Consider the following 17,494-nt stretch of genomic DNA (forward strand, 5'->3'; position numbering starts at 1 on the left):
GTGGTCAAAGAGGCGGCCCCCAAGTGGACACAGATGGCCACCAGATGGTTGGCAGGGGAGGGCAGTTGGGAGGGACCAGGCCTGCAGGGGAGGGCAGTTAGGGGTGACTGGGCTGACAGAGAAGGGTAGTTGTGGGGGACCAGGTCTGCAGGGGAGGGCAGTTGGGGGCAACAAGGGCGGCAGGGGAGGACAGGTTAGGGGTGACCGGCTGGCAGAGGAGGGCAGTTGGGGGGGACCAGGCCTGCAGGGGAGGGCAGGTGGGGGGAACCAGGCCACCAGGGGAGAGGAGTTAGGGGCAACCAGGCCTGCAGAGGAGGGCAGTTGGGGGGAACAGGCCAGCAGGGGAGGACAGTTAGGGGAGACCAGGCCGGCAGGGGAGGGCAGTTGGGGGTGACCTGGCCAGCAGGGGAGGGCAGTTAGGGGTGACCAGGCTGGCAAGGGAGTGCAGTTAGGGGTTACCGGGCCCACAGGGGAGGGCAGTTGAGGAAGACCAGGCCTGCAAGGGAGGACAGTTAGGGGCAACCAGGCTGGCAGGGGAAGGGCAGTTAGGGGCAATTGGGCTGGCAGGGGAGCAGTTAAACATCAATCAGGCTGGCAGGAGAGTGGTTAGGGGGTGATCAGGCTGGCAGGCAGAAGTGGTTAGGGGCAATCAGGCAGGCAGGCCAACGAGCGGTTGGGAGCCAGTAGTTCTGGATTGTGAGAGGGATGTCCCATATTGGAGAGGGTGCAGGCTGGGACACATTCCCACCACCCCCCATGCACAAATTTTGTGCACCAGGACTCTAGTGTTAAATAATCCTTACATCTCTATGAAACCATTGTAGTTATAAAATATTTTTTTATTTTTTATATGTACAGTAGAGGCCCGGTGCACGAAATTCGTGCACGGAGGGGGGTTGTCCCTCAGCCCAGCCTGTACCCTCTCCAATATGGAACCCCTCAAGGGATGTCCGACTGCCCGTTTAGGCCCGATCCCAGGGATCGGGCCTAAACGGGCAGTCGGACATCCCTCTCACAATCCAGGACTGCTGGCTCCCAACAGCTTGCCTGCCTGCCTTCCTAATTGCCACTAACCACTTCTGCCTGCCAGCCTGATCACCCCCTAACCACTCTGCTGCCAGCCTGTTTGCCCCCAACTTCCCTCTTCTGCCGGCCTGGTTACCCCTAACTGCCCTCTCCTGCAGGGTTGATCACTTCCAACTGCCCTCCCTTGCAGGCCTGGTCCTTCTCAACTGCCCTCCCTTGCAGGCCGGGTGCCTCCCAACTGCCCTCTCCTGCTGGCCATCTTGTGGTGGCCATCTTGTGTCCACATGGGGGCACAATCTTTGACCACATGGGCGCAGCTATATTGTGTGTTGCAGTGATGGTCAATCTGCATATTACTCTTTTATTAGATAGGATAGAGGCCTGGTGCAGGGGTGGGGGCCAGCTGGTTTACCCTGAAGGGTGTCCCTGATCAGGGTGGGGTTCCCTTGGGGCATGGGGCAGCCTTAGCGAGGGGCCTGTGGTGGTTTGTAGGCGGGCCACGCCCCCTGGCAACACAAGCGGAGGCCCTGGTATCTGGAATGTATTTTCCTTCTATAATTGAAACTTTGTAGCCTGGAGCAGAGCCAAGCCTGGGGCTCCCTCTGAGGCCCGCAGCCATTTGTGTTGGGGTTATAATTGAAACTTTGTTGCCTTAAGCGGGTGGGCCCGGCCAGGGTGTGTGGAAAGCTTTGCTTCCCCTGTTGCTGGCGGCAACCCTGGCCTGCTCTCTCAAGCTCCATTCTGCCACCATGTGTTTGAATTTGTTTACCTTCTATAATTGAAACTTTGTATCTTGAGTGGAGGCTTAGGCCTGCAACGGCTGGTAGAAAGCTTGGCTTCCTCTGTTACCTAGGAAACCTTGCTCTCTGTGGCTGTAGCCATCTTGGTTTGGGTTAATTTGCATACTCGCTCTGATTGGATGGTGGGTGTGTGGGTGTGTCGGAGGTATGGTCAATTTGCATATTTTTCTATTATTAGATAGGATTGGTGGATTCAGTTTGCAGGTATTTTTCTTTTCTTTTTTTCCGTTTAGTTTCATAAGTAAGACCAACATATAATTTCCCTTTCTTTCTTAATTTGTATGGAATATGTATCAATAATATATTAGCTTTATAAAATTAGTTCAGGAATGCATTGGTTTTCTACTGCTGTTATAATATTTTAATTTCATGCCTGAAAACAATACAAACGTATTACCTTATAGTTTTATATGTTAAAAATCTGACATGAGTCTTACTGGGCTATTATAAAGTTGCCAGCATGACTGCATTCTTTCGGAGGCTCTGGGAGAGAATTTATTTCCTTGCTTTTTTCAGCATTTAGAGGGCATATTCATTTGTTGGCTCATAGCCCCTTTCCCATCTTCAAAGCTAGCAATTTAGCAGCTCTCTTTGACACTCTTTTTCTGCCTCTCTCTTCCACTTTTAAGGACCAATCTGGGACATCCCTTCAAAATCCAGGATATTCAGATCCTGATACATCTGCAAAGACCCATTTGCTGTGGATTCACTAGTACTGAGGATTAAGATGCAAACAAGTTTGGAAGATGGCTATTCTGCTTACCACAAGGGATTCCTGCTTTTGCTTTTGTGTATGTGTGTGAAAAAGCTGTAAGGGCTTGAATGATAATTCCATATGTGTTTATTAATATATGTGAAACATCAAGTGGATCTTTTGGCTTTGATGTGAAAATGATTTTAAAATAATGAGTCAATTTCTTCAATTGTAACAAGAACATTCATATTTCTAATTCTTCTTGAGTGAATTTTGATAAATTCTATGATATATGAAGTTAACCTACACTTACAAAGAGTGTTGCATAAACATAATGTTTCTCAGGTGTTGTCTTACTACCTTTTAGATGTACACTTTTTTCTGAATTAATCTTTTTTTTAATGTGTATTTTAATCACATTTGGTAAATTTTTTTCTATTTTATTAGTTTTTTCAAAAAACAGTTTCTAGGATTACTGAAGACATATTTATTTCAATCTCATTGTTATTTTCTTCTCCTTTTCTTAGAATTAAGTTATTGCTCTGTTTTGTCTTTTGAAATTCTTCAGTTATATGTTTAGCACATTAATTTAAAGCATTTACAACACATTCAATATAACAAAATTCACTTGAAGTACTATTTTAGCTACATCTTACAAATGTGACATGGAAATTTCTTTTATCATTCAATTAAAAGTAATTTCTTTTTACATTAACTTTTCTTCTCTAAGCGAAATAAGCCAGTCAGAGAAAGATAAATATCACGTGATCTCACTCATTTGTGGAATATAATGAACATAAACTGATGAACAAAAACAGATCCGGAGACAGAGAAGCATCGATCAGACCATCAAACCTCAGAGGGAAGGTAGGGGAGGGTGAGGGTATGGGGGAGAGATCAACCAAAGGACTTTTATGCATGTATATAAGCCTAATCAAGGGACAGAGACACCAGGGGGTGAGGGCATGAGTGGGGGGGTGGGCAGACAATGGGGGGATAAGGACACATGTAATACCTTAATCAATAAAGAAAAACTCATATAAAAATCCAATTCAATAAATAAAAAAATGATAAGCTATTTAAAGTGTGCTTCTAAAATTCAAATATTTGATATTTTTTAAAGATTTTAAAATTGATTTTAGAGAGAGAGGAGAGTGAGAGAGAGATCAAAACATCTATGTGAGAGAGAAACATCAATTGGTTGCCTCCCACACACATCCCAACCAGGGATCAAACCTGGAACCTGTGTGTGCCATGACTGGGAATAGAACTAGCAACCTTTCGGTGCATGTGGCAATACTCAACCAACTGAGTCAAACCATCCAGGGCTAAATATTTTATTTTTAATCAATATTTTTATTATTGAATTCAGTGTAATTACAATGTGATCACACATGAATTACGATTCTAAAATTTAAAAGTTGATTGTAATATTAAAACTAGAAAATGGTCAAGTAGGTAAAATATAATGTGTAGATTTGAACACACATGTGAAATTTATGTATGTGATGAATATAAACACAAGTTTTACATATTTGCATTTGTTATATAGAAACAGAAATATACACTTTTATTATTCATAATTTCTATTATATTACATAATTTTATATCTACTAGATAATTCCCTTTGATAGTGCATTTTTAAATTTCCAATTGTAGCTGTGTGTGTTTATGTGCATGTGTGAGGTGATATGATTTTTACCTGTTGTTCTATTAATGTGGTGAATCTTGTTTGTTTTTGCATATGTCAAACCATCTTTGCATGCCAGGAATAAATCCCACTGGATTGTGGTGCATGATCATTTCAATGTGTTGTTGAATTTGGTTTGCTAATAATTTGTTGAAAATGTTGACATCCAATTCATCAGGGGTTTTGGTCATTAGTTTTCTTTTCAGGGTAGTATTCTTATTTGTTTTTGATATCAGGGTAATACTGGCCTCCTAAAATGAGTTTGGAAGTATTCCCTCTCTTAAATTTTTTTGGAACATTTTGAGAAGTATTCACATTAATTTTTCTTTAAATGTTCACTAGAAATCATCAGTGAAACCAATTGTCCCTGGGACTTTCTTTGTTGGGGGTTTTAGATTTATTTTACAATCTCCTTCCTCATACTTCTCCCCTCAAGATTTCCTATTTCTTCATTATTCAGTCTTGGTAAATAGTATGTTTCTAGGAATTTATTCGTTTCTAGATTATGTGATTTGTTGTCAAATAATTGTTCATAGTAGTTTCTTACGATCCTATATATTTTTGTGGTCAGTTTTAATATCTCTTCTTTCATTTCTAACTTTATTTCAGTCTTCTATTTAAATTTACTCTGGTGATCTATGAGCTACATTAACTTGATATCCATATCTCTCCCCATATTTGGAAAAATTTCAGCTATTATTTATTTAAATAAACTTTCTGACCCCCACCCCCTTTCTCTCTTCTCCTTCTGGAACTCCCAATAATTTATAAATTGGCCCTTTTAATGGAAACGAATAAATTACATAACCTTTCTCCACTCTTGTTTATTTCTTTGTTATCCTCTGACTTGATTATTTCAAGGTTCCTATATATGACCTCACAGAGTCTTATTTCTGCTTGAAGTATTCTGCTGTTGATGCTTGCTATTTCACTTTTCATTTACTTAATTATACTTTTTAGCTACAAAATTTCTATTTGGTTCTTTTAAAATTATAGTTTACGTTCAATTTATTTTGTATTAGTTTCAGGTGTACAGCATAGTGGTTAGACAATCCTGCAGTTTACAAAATGGTCCCTCACTATTCCAAGTAACCCCTGGCACCATACATAGTTATTATATTATTATTGACTATATTACCTTATTTGGTTCTTTTAGGTTTCTATCTCTTTGTTAAACTTATCATTTTGTTCATGTATTGTTTTCCCAACTCCATTGAATTGTCTTTCTATGTTTTTTTGTACCTCGCTGAGCTTTCTTCAAAAGCTATTTTGTGTTATCTGGTGAAACACAGATTGTATTCACTTACCTAAAGATTATTGTGATCCTTTGGTGGTGTCATTTTACCTTGATTAAAAAATATTATTTATGTTTCTTGAAGTTTTGTGTTGCTGTCTTCACATTTGGAATAACAATCACCTCCTCTAGTCTTTACTAACTGCCTTGTGGAGAGAAATACCTTCTTTCTGTCCTGCTAGAGATTTTGATGCTATAGATTTTTAGAGATTCTATAGGTATATTTGCCTCATGCTTCTTGCTCCCTCTTGTGGCAGAATTATTAATCTCGTATGTCTTCTCTGAATGAAGCAAAGCATCAGGCCAAGCATTGATAGCCTCTTGTTTTCTCAAACATGGTGCTAAAGCTTAAGTTTGTTGTACCTCCCTGGTCCACAGATTTGACTGACTTTCTGTTCATGTTCACTAGCCATCTGTCACAGCCCACACTTGTTACTGTGGGGATCACACACAAGGAGCTTGCCGTAGGGTGGGGCTGTGTGTGTAGGAGAGGCATGCAGAGTGCTGGGACAACTGGAAGAGCTGTGAGTGAGGTGTTCACAGAGGCTCATGGGCAGGCTTCTGGATGGAATCTGTGAAGCAATTGGAAGTTGCATACCTTTAATGTCCTCCAGGAGTTCTATCTACCACTCTCCCTGCCTCTTCTCAACCAGCTCATGATTTAGTACTCCGGATAGTTTGAGAGAGAGATTAGCCACTTTGGCAGCATCTCACACAGCTGGGGAAACCAGGTGCTCTCTCATACACTTTCCGTCTTCCTCCATGGGATAAATCATGGGCCAAGGAAGATCTTCCTAAGCTGTGATGCGGGCAACATAATACTGTTGCTCTTAAACCCACTCCAATGAATCCAAATGTGTATTTTCTTGCTCCAAAAACATGATGGAACTTCTCCTCTGGAGATCTGGACTTTATTTCCTTCACATGTATTGTATTTACATACATGTATGAATTGATTTCTCTATTCTTATTTTGTACTTTTTTGTCCTCTTTTTTCTCTATCATTTGTTTTTCCTTATTTTACTTTTCTTTAGATTGACTTTTTAACATTACATTTCCTCCTTTAATGTTTTGGAAGTTACATATATTTAAATATATTTAGTGGTTGCCATTCTACTTTTACCATACATACATAATAATTCATTAGTTAATGAAAATATTTTTATCCTAAATAACTAGGATCTTAGAACACATCATCTACTTTCACCTTTCTCTTTTTGGCTTATATATCGATATTAAATATGTTATTATTAGTATTTTAACTTTAAAAATTAGATAATAATATTGATGATTCATATATGCCTAGACATTCACCACTTTATTTTTTTATTGAATTTATTGGGGTAACATTGGTTAATAAAATTATATAGTTTCAGGTGTACATTTCTATAATACTAGTATATTGTATTCTGTGTTCACCACCCCAAATCAAGTCTTCTTCCATCACCACTTATCTTTGCTCATTATTGCTTATTGATCTCAGACTTTACTTATTGAATATTTTTTCTCATTTGTTAAGTACACCATTTGCATTTTAAGTAATAAGGTCTGTTGTTGATAACCTATCTCAGTTCCTACTTGCCTAAAACTTCTAAATTGTAGCACTTATCTACAGGAAGCAAAGTGCTCTTAGTTGCCCTTACAGCCACAGTCTATGGTATAAACAGCTTTGTCATTTGACCATTTTGATCAAACACATTGAATAGTGTTTGAAATGTCTTTGAATGATAGGCAAACTGCACTATACATATCACAGTAGAATCCTTTTCATCTCTCAATCTACTCATGGGTCATGGTTGAGACTACTTTGTCATGGAACAACACCAGGTATCCATTCTACCTCACCTGCCCATCAGGAACTGGGTGTCTTCTGACCCAGCAAGCCATAGTTCTGACATGACCAGAATCATTCCATATAATCTGAAGTGATTGATGGGGTAGAGCCATGAATGAAGAAGTTCTTAAGCAGGTGTTAACATTCTCAGTGAGCTCATTCCTGTTGTATTGCCCACCCTCCCTCAGATCACAACTTTAGCCTCATATGGAGTTTCCTAGTTTAGGGTGAAAGAAAAAAAGCTTAGCTTGCAAATGGCTTTATATGGCATGACTGCACTTGCTAGATGTAGACTACTGGGATGTTACAGCCCCACTTGGGCTTGGCCCAGAACTTCAACAAAGTAGAGAAAACTTTCTTGTAGCTGAAAATATTTTTTCCTGGAAGAAAATATATTTTAAAGTATAACTGATACTTAAATGTAATAGTATAAGCTTAAGAATGGTTTGTCAAGATGGTCAGAGACTTGGAAGGGGTAAGAATGGAAAATAGACAACTGGTAAAAATTTGAAAAGTTTTCCCCTTGGAATGAGTCCAGAGTCTAGGAGTAATTTTGTCCTACGTGAGTACTCATTCAGTTGCTGAAGGTGCACTGAATAATTAATTTGACAAAATGAATTATTATATGGATATCAGCCAGCCTTTGCCCCATCTACTCCCAGAATTTATTTAATTAATTCATTAACATTGTGGCTATGGTAGAAGAAACAGAGGTAATATATAGATGCAAAAACATAGGCTGGCCATCATCAAAGCTGACCAATTTTGCCTGATTTAATTACAGCAATGATGAATAACCCCAAGCCTTCCATATGGCTATACAATTTAGTATCAAATCTCCTGATGGTGGGTAAAGTGCTCCCTAATAGAGAGAAATTTGTTCTTATTTATATAATCTATATAATAAAAGCCTAAGCGACCATTATAGCGGAACGACAAGAACGACTGGTCGCTACTTCATAACTGTAGTTTTGCTACTGTTAATGAATCGTAATGTAAATATCTGTGTTTTCTGATGGTCTTAAGCGACCCTGCTAGCAGTTCGGAAAACACAGATATTTACATTACGATTCATTAACAGTAGCAAAATTACAATTATGAAGTAGCAACAAAAATAATTTTATGGTTGGGGGTCATCACAACATGAGGAACTGTATTAAAGGGTCGCAGCATTAGAAAGGTTGAGAACCACTGCCTGAGGCATCAAAATAAGACTGACCCCTCTCACTATCACAACAAAAAAACCACTTACATTTTTGATTACCCTGTTACACAGTTCTTTCTGCTCAAACTTGTTATATTACATTCTGTTTCATGTAAATAAGAATCCTCAGAGATTCAGGGGTTAATGCTACCTATACAAAGTATACTAATTCAAGTTTTTTTTGAATCTGTCAATGGAATTCTATAAAATACAAATAAAATGATGTATGCAAACTGCTTTATAGTTAATGTGACTTACTGTTCAAATAAAAAATACGTTATTAGAAACTGTTAGTGTAAATCTGGGCACTATGTACATGACTCAACATGATCTTCTTGAACTAATTATTTCCTCCTTTGTCTTAGTTTACTACAGAGTTGGAAGAATGTTAATTTAGATCATGTTTGTGAAAGGACTGGATTGTGAATTTTTTAAGTGCAAAGACTGTAGCTTCTTTCCATATTTGGATATACCCAGCATCTACCGTGATCTCTGACACATTGTGTCAGTAAATGGTTGTCCAATTAAATTGCAAAATTTATGTACATGTTAATTTTTCATATTAACAAATTCAGTATTTCAAAATACCTTAATAATATTTATTTAATTAATTACAAGAATCTAGATCTAGAGAAAATGTTGTTTGTGTACAGGCAACCAAATACCAACAGTTCTGAGTGAAAGCCAGAAGAAACTTGGAAGCTGTATATCCAGGGCTATGTGTCAGCTTGCACTTAAGATGAGTAAATCTGTGACATCACCAATAAATTCTGCACCAGCAAGAAGGTAGGATTTGGATGAGAGAGGAAAAATTGAGATAAATGAGTGATGGCTGCCTGGCTGGTGTGGCTCAGTGGTTGAGTGTCGACCTAAGAACCAGGAAGACACGGTCTGATCCCTGGTCAGGGCACATGCCCAGGTTGTGGGCTGTTCAGTCCCTAGTAGGGGGCATTCAGGAGGCAGCAGATCAATGATTATCTTTCATTATTGATGTTTCTCTCTCTTTCTCTCGCCCTTCCTCTCTGAAATCAATAGAAATATATTTAAAAAAATAAATGAGTGACAGCTGAAGAAAGAATTCATGAAATGATTGAAATGTCAAATGGCATATTTGTTAAGATTTTCCATGTGAAATTTAGCATAAACTTTTTCCTCTCTTTCTGTGATCTGACACAATTTTTTTGGTAAAATCTACATAGCTCCCTAATAATTTGGCAGTGGATTTAATTTAGGGGTCATGATGAAAAGTCAAGTCCTGTTTCAAGGCTGGGAAAACATAAGCTACTTAAGAAATGATAGTGACATACAGATTATACAACCCTACTGTTTTTCTGAGTGACCTCCAGAAAACCTGCTGAATGAATGGATGCAGATTTCTAATTAATACAGCAATTGGGGGAGTTAGCATTTTATATCCATTGGTCATATAGCAAACCTTATTGTATTTAGTATATTTGTTTTAAAATATCTTAAATGTATAACATTGTTTTTGCTGCTAATCTACTTACTCATTCAATCATTTTAAGCATCTATACTGAGATAATTCACATACTATAAAATTCACCTGTTTAAATGGTATAATTCAATGTTTTGTAGTATATTTATAGAGTTGTGCAACCATCACCACACACTAACTTTAGAACACTTTTGTCTCCTCTAAGAGAAACCTTCCATTTATTGCCTCACCAACCACTAATCTAATTCCTGTGTTTATAGATTTGCCTATTTCTGACATTTCATATAAACAGAATCAGAAATTATATGGTTATTTATCATTGGCTTATTTCACTTAGCAAAATATTTTGAAAGATTATCCAGGGGCAGCACATATCAGCACTCCATTTCTTTTTATTGACAAATGACATTCCATTGTATGGATACTAGTATGCAACATGTTAACTATATTTTAGTTGATAGACATTTGGGTAGTTTCCACTTTTAACTATTATAAATAATGCTCTTATGAATCCCTACAAGTTTTTGTGTGGGTAAATGTTTTCACTCTCTTGAGTGAAACTCTTGAGTCAGATGGTTACTCTGTATTTAGATTTTTGAGGAATTTTATATTACTACCAGCAATGTTAACTGATTCCAATTTCTCCACGTTCTCAGTAACACTTGTTATTCTCTGTCTTTTATTTATTTATATTTTTATTACAGCCATGAGTATGGGAGCAAAATGGCATCTCATTGTAGTTTTTGTATGCATTTCACTAATGACTAATGCTGTTAAGCATTTTTTTCATATGCTTTTTTGGCCATTTGCATGTTTTCTTTGTAAAATTCTATTCAATAATTTTTTTCATTCTGTTATTTATATTTTTATTATTGAATTATAAGAGTTCTTTATACATTCTTGGTACAAATCTTTCATCAGATATGTAATTTAGAAATGTTTTCTCCCTTTCTGTAGGTAATATTTTTACTCTGTTGATGTTATACTTTTAAGTACAAAATGTTTTTTTTTTTTTACTTTGAACTAATTCAATTTATCTTTTTTGTTTTTTGCTTATACTTTTAATGTCACATCTAAGAAACTATTGCCTAATCCAAAGTTAATAGGGTTTACCCTATATTTTCTTTTAAGGATTTTATAGTTTTAACTTTTTTATTTAAGTCTATGATCCAATTTGAGTTAATTTTTGTGTATGGTGTGAGGAAGGGATTCAACTTTTTTTCTTTTGGAATGAGTATCCAGTTGTCTTAGCACCATCTACTGAAAATACTATCATTATTCTTTTAATTATCTTGGTACCCTTGTCATAGACCATAAATATATGGGATTATTTCTGGACTCTCACTTCTATTCCACTGATATATTTATGCTTATGTCAATACCACACTCTCTTGATTACTATAACAGTGTAGTAGATTTTAAAACAGGAATGTGTTAGTTTTCCAACCTTGTTCTTTTTCAAGGTGGTTTAGGCTCTTCTGGATCCCTTGCATTTTTATATAAATTTTATTTTTAGATTGTCAATTACTGCAAAGAAAACAACCTAGGATTTTGATAGGCATTACCTTTAATCTTTAGATCAATTTAGGAAGTATTGCCAATCTTCACAATATTAAGTTTTCTGATCCATGACATGGGATGTCTTCCCATTAATTTAGATTCCCTTTAATTTCTTTTAACAATATTTTGTAGTTTTCAGTGTACAAGTTTTGAATTCCATTTGCTACATTTGTATCAAAGTATTTGTTCTTTTTTAAATTGAATTATTTTCTTGAATTTATTATTCGAATATATATTACTAGTATATTACACATATAAATATTATTACTACTATAAATGTTATTTGAATATTTATTAGAAAAATATGTATAGAAATTATATTTTAATTGATCTTTCATCCTGAAATCCTATTAAACTCATTTACTAGTTCTAATCCTTTTTAAATGCATTACTTAGTATGTCCATATACAATTTCATACTACATGAAAAAGTTATAATTTTACTTCATCCTTTCTAACCTGGATGCTTATTGTTTCTTTTTCTTGCCTTGACTACAACTTTGAGTACAATTTTAAATGAGAGTGGCAAGGGTCGGTAGTCTTTACTTGCTCTTGATTTTAAATGAAAAACATTTTTTTCACCACTTTGTGGCTGTGTTTTATGTAGATGCTCTTTATCAGATTGAAGAAATTATCTTCCACTCTTAGTTTGTGGAGCATTTCCATCATGAAAGAGAATTAGATTTCATCAAGTGCTTTTTCTAAATCATTTGTGGTAACCATTTGTTTTTTGTATCTCATTATATGAATATGGTATATTACATTGCTGGTTTTTAGCCGTTAAACCCACTTTGCGTTCCTGCAATAAATCCCACTTAGTCAGAACATGGAATCAATTTTATGCATTGCTGGATTCACTTTGTTAGTAATTTTTTTAAGTCGATTCAATTTAGTAATTAATGACAAGTATTCTGCTAGATGTAAAGGATGAACTTGTGATCAAAATAATACATAACACCTTCCTTCATGAGCTCTTAATAAGTTGGGAAGACAGATTTTACTTTATACTTCTGCTTTTTTACTTTTTAATACTTAAAAATTAGTTAATATTTTGGAAGCAAATGTCTTAAGTCTTATTGTTCTTTCGTTTTTTTGTATAACATGTATAACCAATTCAAATAAGCAAGAAATTTACAGGGGTGGGTAAAAGTAGGTTAGTAATAATAATAAACAATGTAATAAATAAATAAATAAATATAAATAAATAAATAAAACAAGAATAAACTGTTTCATGTACTCATAACTGTAAGCCTACTTTTGTCCACCCCTGTGTTTTCTTGTCACAAATTCTGGTTTTTAATATTCTCATTGTAACGATAAAAACTAATTTGCACAAAAGAGCAATGGAAAATTCATTAAAAAAAAACACATTTGGCTGCACATATGTTTGGAATAAAATTGTTGTTTTAAATGGCTTAATTACAACAGTTTATCATACTTACTGGGAACTGGTATAATGCCATTATTTTAACTACTAACTTCTGGCACAAATCTCAAGAGTGTGAGAGGCACTCTTTTGAAGCTTTGTTCTTCCATGTCTTTCAGAACAGTTCTACCTGTCCCATTATCTCGAAGGTACTTGCCCCTATAAAACTGAGGTATTCAGAAAGATGTACTAGCACATAAAGAAAGATACATTTCTCAGTTGAGAAAAATATCATCTATTCAATGTTTGGTATCTGCAGCCCCTTTTTATCTTTGAACTAGTGAAATTAGTCTGAAGAGAATTTGATTTCTAATAATGAATTTCTTATTCAAAGCTAAATTAATGAACTAAATGCCCATAGATGGCCAAAAGAGTAGGCACTTTGCCCAACATGAAAAGAAACACACAGCCTAGTTCTAAGCTAGAGTACATTTTTCATCGTTCCTAGAGGGCTTTAACCAGGGCACTTGCTCTGCACCAAGAAACTATTCACACACTACTCTTCTACCTGTGTTCTTCTCCACACACTAAATATTGTGAGCAATGCACGAGGGTCCCTTTTTCTCTGCATCCTCGCCAGCACTTGTTTGTTGATTTGTTGATGATAGCCATTCTGACAGGTGTGAGATGGGTACCACATTATTGTTTTGATTTACATCTCTCGGATGATTAGTGACTTTGAGCATGTTTTCATATGTCTCTTGGCCTTCCTTATGTCCTCTTTTGAAAAGTATCTATTTATATCCATTGCCCATTTTTTTTATTGGGTTCTTTATCTTCCTTTAGTTAAGTTGTATGAGTTCCCTGTAAATGTTGGAGATTAAACCCTTATCGGTGATAACATTGGCAAATATGTTCTCACATGCAGTGGGCTTTCTTGTTGTTTTGTTGATGGTTTCTTTTGCTGTACAGAAGCTTTTCATTTTGATGTAGTCCCATTTGTTTATTTTCTATTTAATTTCCATTGCCCTAGGAGCTGTATCGGTGAAGATATTGCTTCGGCATATGTCTGAGATTTTGTTGTCTGTGGATTCCTCTAATATTTTTATGGTTTCCCGAGTTATGTTTAAGTCCTTTATCCATTTTGAGTTTGTTTTTGTGTATGGTGTAAGTTGGTGGTCTAGTTTCATATTTTTTGCATGTATCTGTCCAATTTTCCCAACACCATTTATTGAAGAGACTGTCTTGACTCCATTGTATGTTCTTGCCTCCTTTGTCATATATTAATTGAGCATAGTGTTTTGGGTCTATTTCTGGGTTCTCTATTCTATTCCATTGGTCTATGTGTCTGTTCTTGGGCCAGTACCAGGCAGTTTTGAGAACAGTGGCTTTGTAATATAGCTTGATATCTGGTATTAAGATCACTCTTTCTTTGTTCTTCTTTGAACCCTCGTGCACTGATGGTGTGAATGCAGACTGATGCAGCCACTGTGGAGAACAGTATGGAGTTTCCTCAAAAAACTAAAAATGGAATTCCAATTTGACCCTGCGACCCCACTTCTAGGAATATATCCCAAGAAGCTAGAAACACCAATCAGAAAGGATATATGCACCCCTATGTTCATAGCAGCACAATTTACCATAGCTAAGATTTGGAAACAGCCTAAGTGCCCATCAGCAGATGAGTGGATTAAAAAACTGTGGTACATCTACACAATGGAACACTATGCTGTGGTAAAAAAGAAGGAATTCTTACCATTTGCAATAGCATGGATGGAACTGGAGAGCATTATGCTAAGTGAAATAAGCTAGTCAGAGAAAGATAAATATCACATGATCTCACTCATTTATGGAATATAATGAACAACATAAACTGCGGAACAAAAACAGTTCCAGAGTCAGAGAAGCATTGATCAGACTGTCAGACCTCAGAGGGAAGGTAGAGGAGGGTGGGGGTAAGGGGTAGAGATCAACCAAAGGACTTGTATGCATGCATATAAGCCTAACCAATGGACACAGACACCAGGGGGGTGAGAGCATGACCAGGGGGTGGGGTGGGATGGGGGGCAATAGAGGGTAAGTACACATATGTAATACCTTAATCAATCAACCAATGAATAAATAAATAAATATTGTGAGCAAATTAGGCCATTTAATCTTTCTGAAGCATAACCTATATTTTCATTATTTGGTTTCACTGAAGACACCACTGCCACATCCAAACAACTCTACTTGCTCAAATTATTTCCAATCTCAAGTTGTGGCTTTTCAAATGCCCTAAACTCCTCCTGAATGGAACCCTAATGGTGGTAATTTTGCCCTCTCCATATTTCCATAGTAATTATCATCTTCCTCACTTATGCCCTTGTACTATAGTCATTTATATATGTACTTGACTAGTATATATACTCTATGAAATTTTAAACTCCCTTGAGGTCACTTCCTTCTTATCTTCATATTTTACCTCTTTCTTTGTCTCAAATAGTTCTTGGTGCTTCGTGTAATATATGTCAAAATGAATTGCCTTCAGAGAGTTATGGGAAGGCTCAGACTCATGACTGATATACTGAGTGAGTGACTGAGATTGAACTGAGGGTGAAGAGTTTGAGGTTCTCGGCTTTTAATAGTGCCTTAGGGATACATTTGAAGAAAGACTTCCTCTTAGAGCAAAGTTTCTTATATGTCAAAAGGAAGAAAGGAAGTAAAACAACAACAACATACAATGAAGGTAAGACTTTTGACCCAAAATTGAGGTCAGACCAAAAAGACAGTGCACCTTCTCAATTAAAGCTCAGACTTTCCACCAAACACCCCTTTTACCCTTTCTGACAAAAATCTTTGATGCACAGCTTATTTCAGGAAAATAGTCCAACAAAGTAATTTAAAGTTGCAGATTTAAAATATTAACTAGATATCATGGATATTTGTTTTTCTTTGCTGAGAATCCGGATATAAGGAAATCAGCATGTTGAGCAAGAGTCTTGAAGTCACAAGGGGGATGATCTTGGCATGGATTTTCTTGCAGTGACAGATCTGTCTTCCAGAAAAAATATTCTCTCCAAAATGGTTATTAGGGCCTGAAGGGTGAGAAATGACTTCATTGGGGAACTCTTCTAGAAAAAAAGGGCAAGTATATAGAGAAAGTGTGGTACTTATAAGTGTTGATAAACTATGAGATTAAGAACTATGGATCTGCTACTAGCTAGAATAATTTTAAACTATAATCCTCTGTTTCTAAAGTTAGTATCTAAAGATTGTTATCATACATTTTAATAGTTTTAAAGGATATAATGTCCATTTTATTTTGTTTGTTTTTTTGTTATTATTGGTAATCCTCATTCAAGGATATTTTTCCATTGATATTTTTAGAGAGAGTAGAAGGGAGTGAGTGATGGGGAAAAAGAGAAAGAAAGAGAGAGAGAGACATTGATCGGTTGCTTCCCGCACATGCCCAAACCTGGGCCAGGGCTAGGGTTGAACCTGAAAACCAGGTACATGCCCTTGATTGGGAATTGAACCCACATCACTTCAGTATGCAGGCCAACTCTCTAACCACTGAGCAGCAACACTGGCCAGGGCTATAATTCCCATTTTAAGTAAACCTATTATATCACTTTTTAAAATGTATTCAAAAGGATCCTATCTAATAAAGAGGGAATATGCTAATTGACTCTCATGCCATTGCAAAAATGGTGGCGCCCACAGCCAATAAGGAGGGAATATGCTAATTAACTGCCTCACCCTCAAAGATGACGATGCCCACAGCCAATAAGGAGGGAATATGCTAATTAACTGCCTCACCCTCAAAGATGACGATGCCCACAGCCAATAAGGAGGGAATATGCTAATTAACTGCCTCACCCTCAAAGATGACGATGCCCACAGACAATAAGGAGGGAATATGCTAATTGACTGCCTCACCCTCAAAGATGACGATGCCCACAGCCAATAAGGAGGGAATATGCTAATTGACTGCCACACCCTCAAAGATGGTGGTGCCCACAGCCACAATATGGTGGCACCCAGTCCCCTCAGCCCCACTGGGGCAGCAGGCATGCAGCAAGGCCAGACCTGCCCTCTGGTGGACCCGGCTGCTCCATACACCTGTCTCTGGAGCCCCCCAGTCCTCTCAGCCCCCCAGCCACCCAGGGCTGGCCCAAGGCACAGGCAAGCCTCAGATGGTGGCTGCCCAACTGCCCAGAGCCGCCCGAGTCTCAGGTAATCAGGGCCAGCCGAGGCTTGCGCTGCTGTCAGTGGCAGCAGCGGAGATGTGATGGGGTGCTGCCTTCCCCTGATTGCTGGGTCGCCTCTTGCCCATGAAGGCTCCCAGACTGTGAGAAGAGGCAGGCTGCGCTGAGGGACCCCCCTCCAGTGCATGAATTTTCATGCACCAGGCCTCGAGTTGTAAATATAAGCTTCAAATGATACAATTACCCCCCCATTCAGTTAAAATTATATGAGCATAGTTTAATATTCAAAAATTGCTCTTTTTCAATGAAATCAGATTTTCATCCCATTTTTCCTATAGATTTTATCCTATTTTTATGCTTATTTTTTAAATGTATTTTTAT

The sequence above is a fragment of the Eptesicus fuscus genome, chromosome 4, assembly GCF_027574615.1.
Source record: "Eptesicus fuscus isolate TK198812 chromosome 4, DD_ASM_mEF_20220401, whole genome shotgun sequence".
Taxonomy (NCBI): domain Eukaryota; kingdom Metazoa; phylum Chordata; class Mammalia; order Chiroptera; family Vespertilionidae; genus Eptesicus; species Eptesicus fuscus.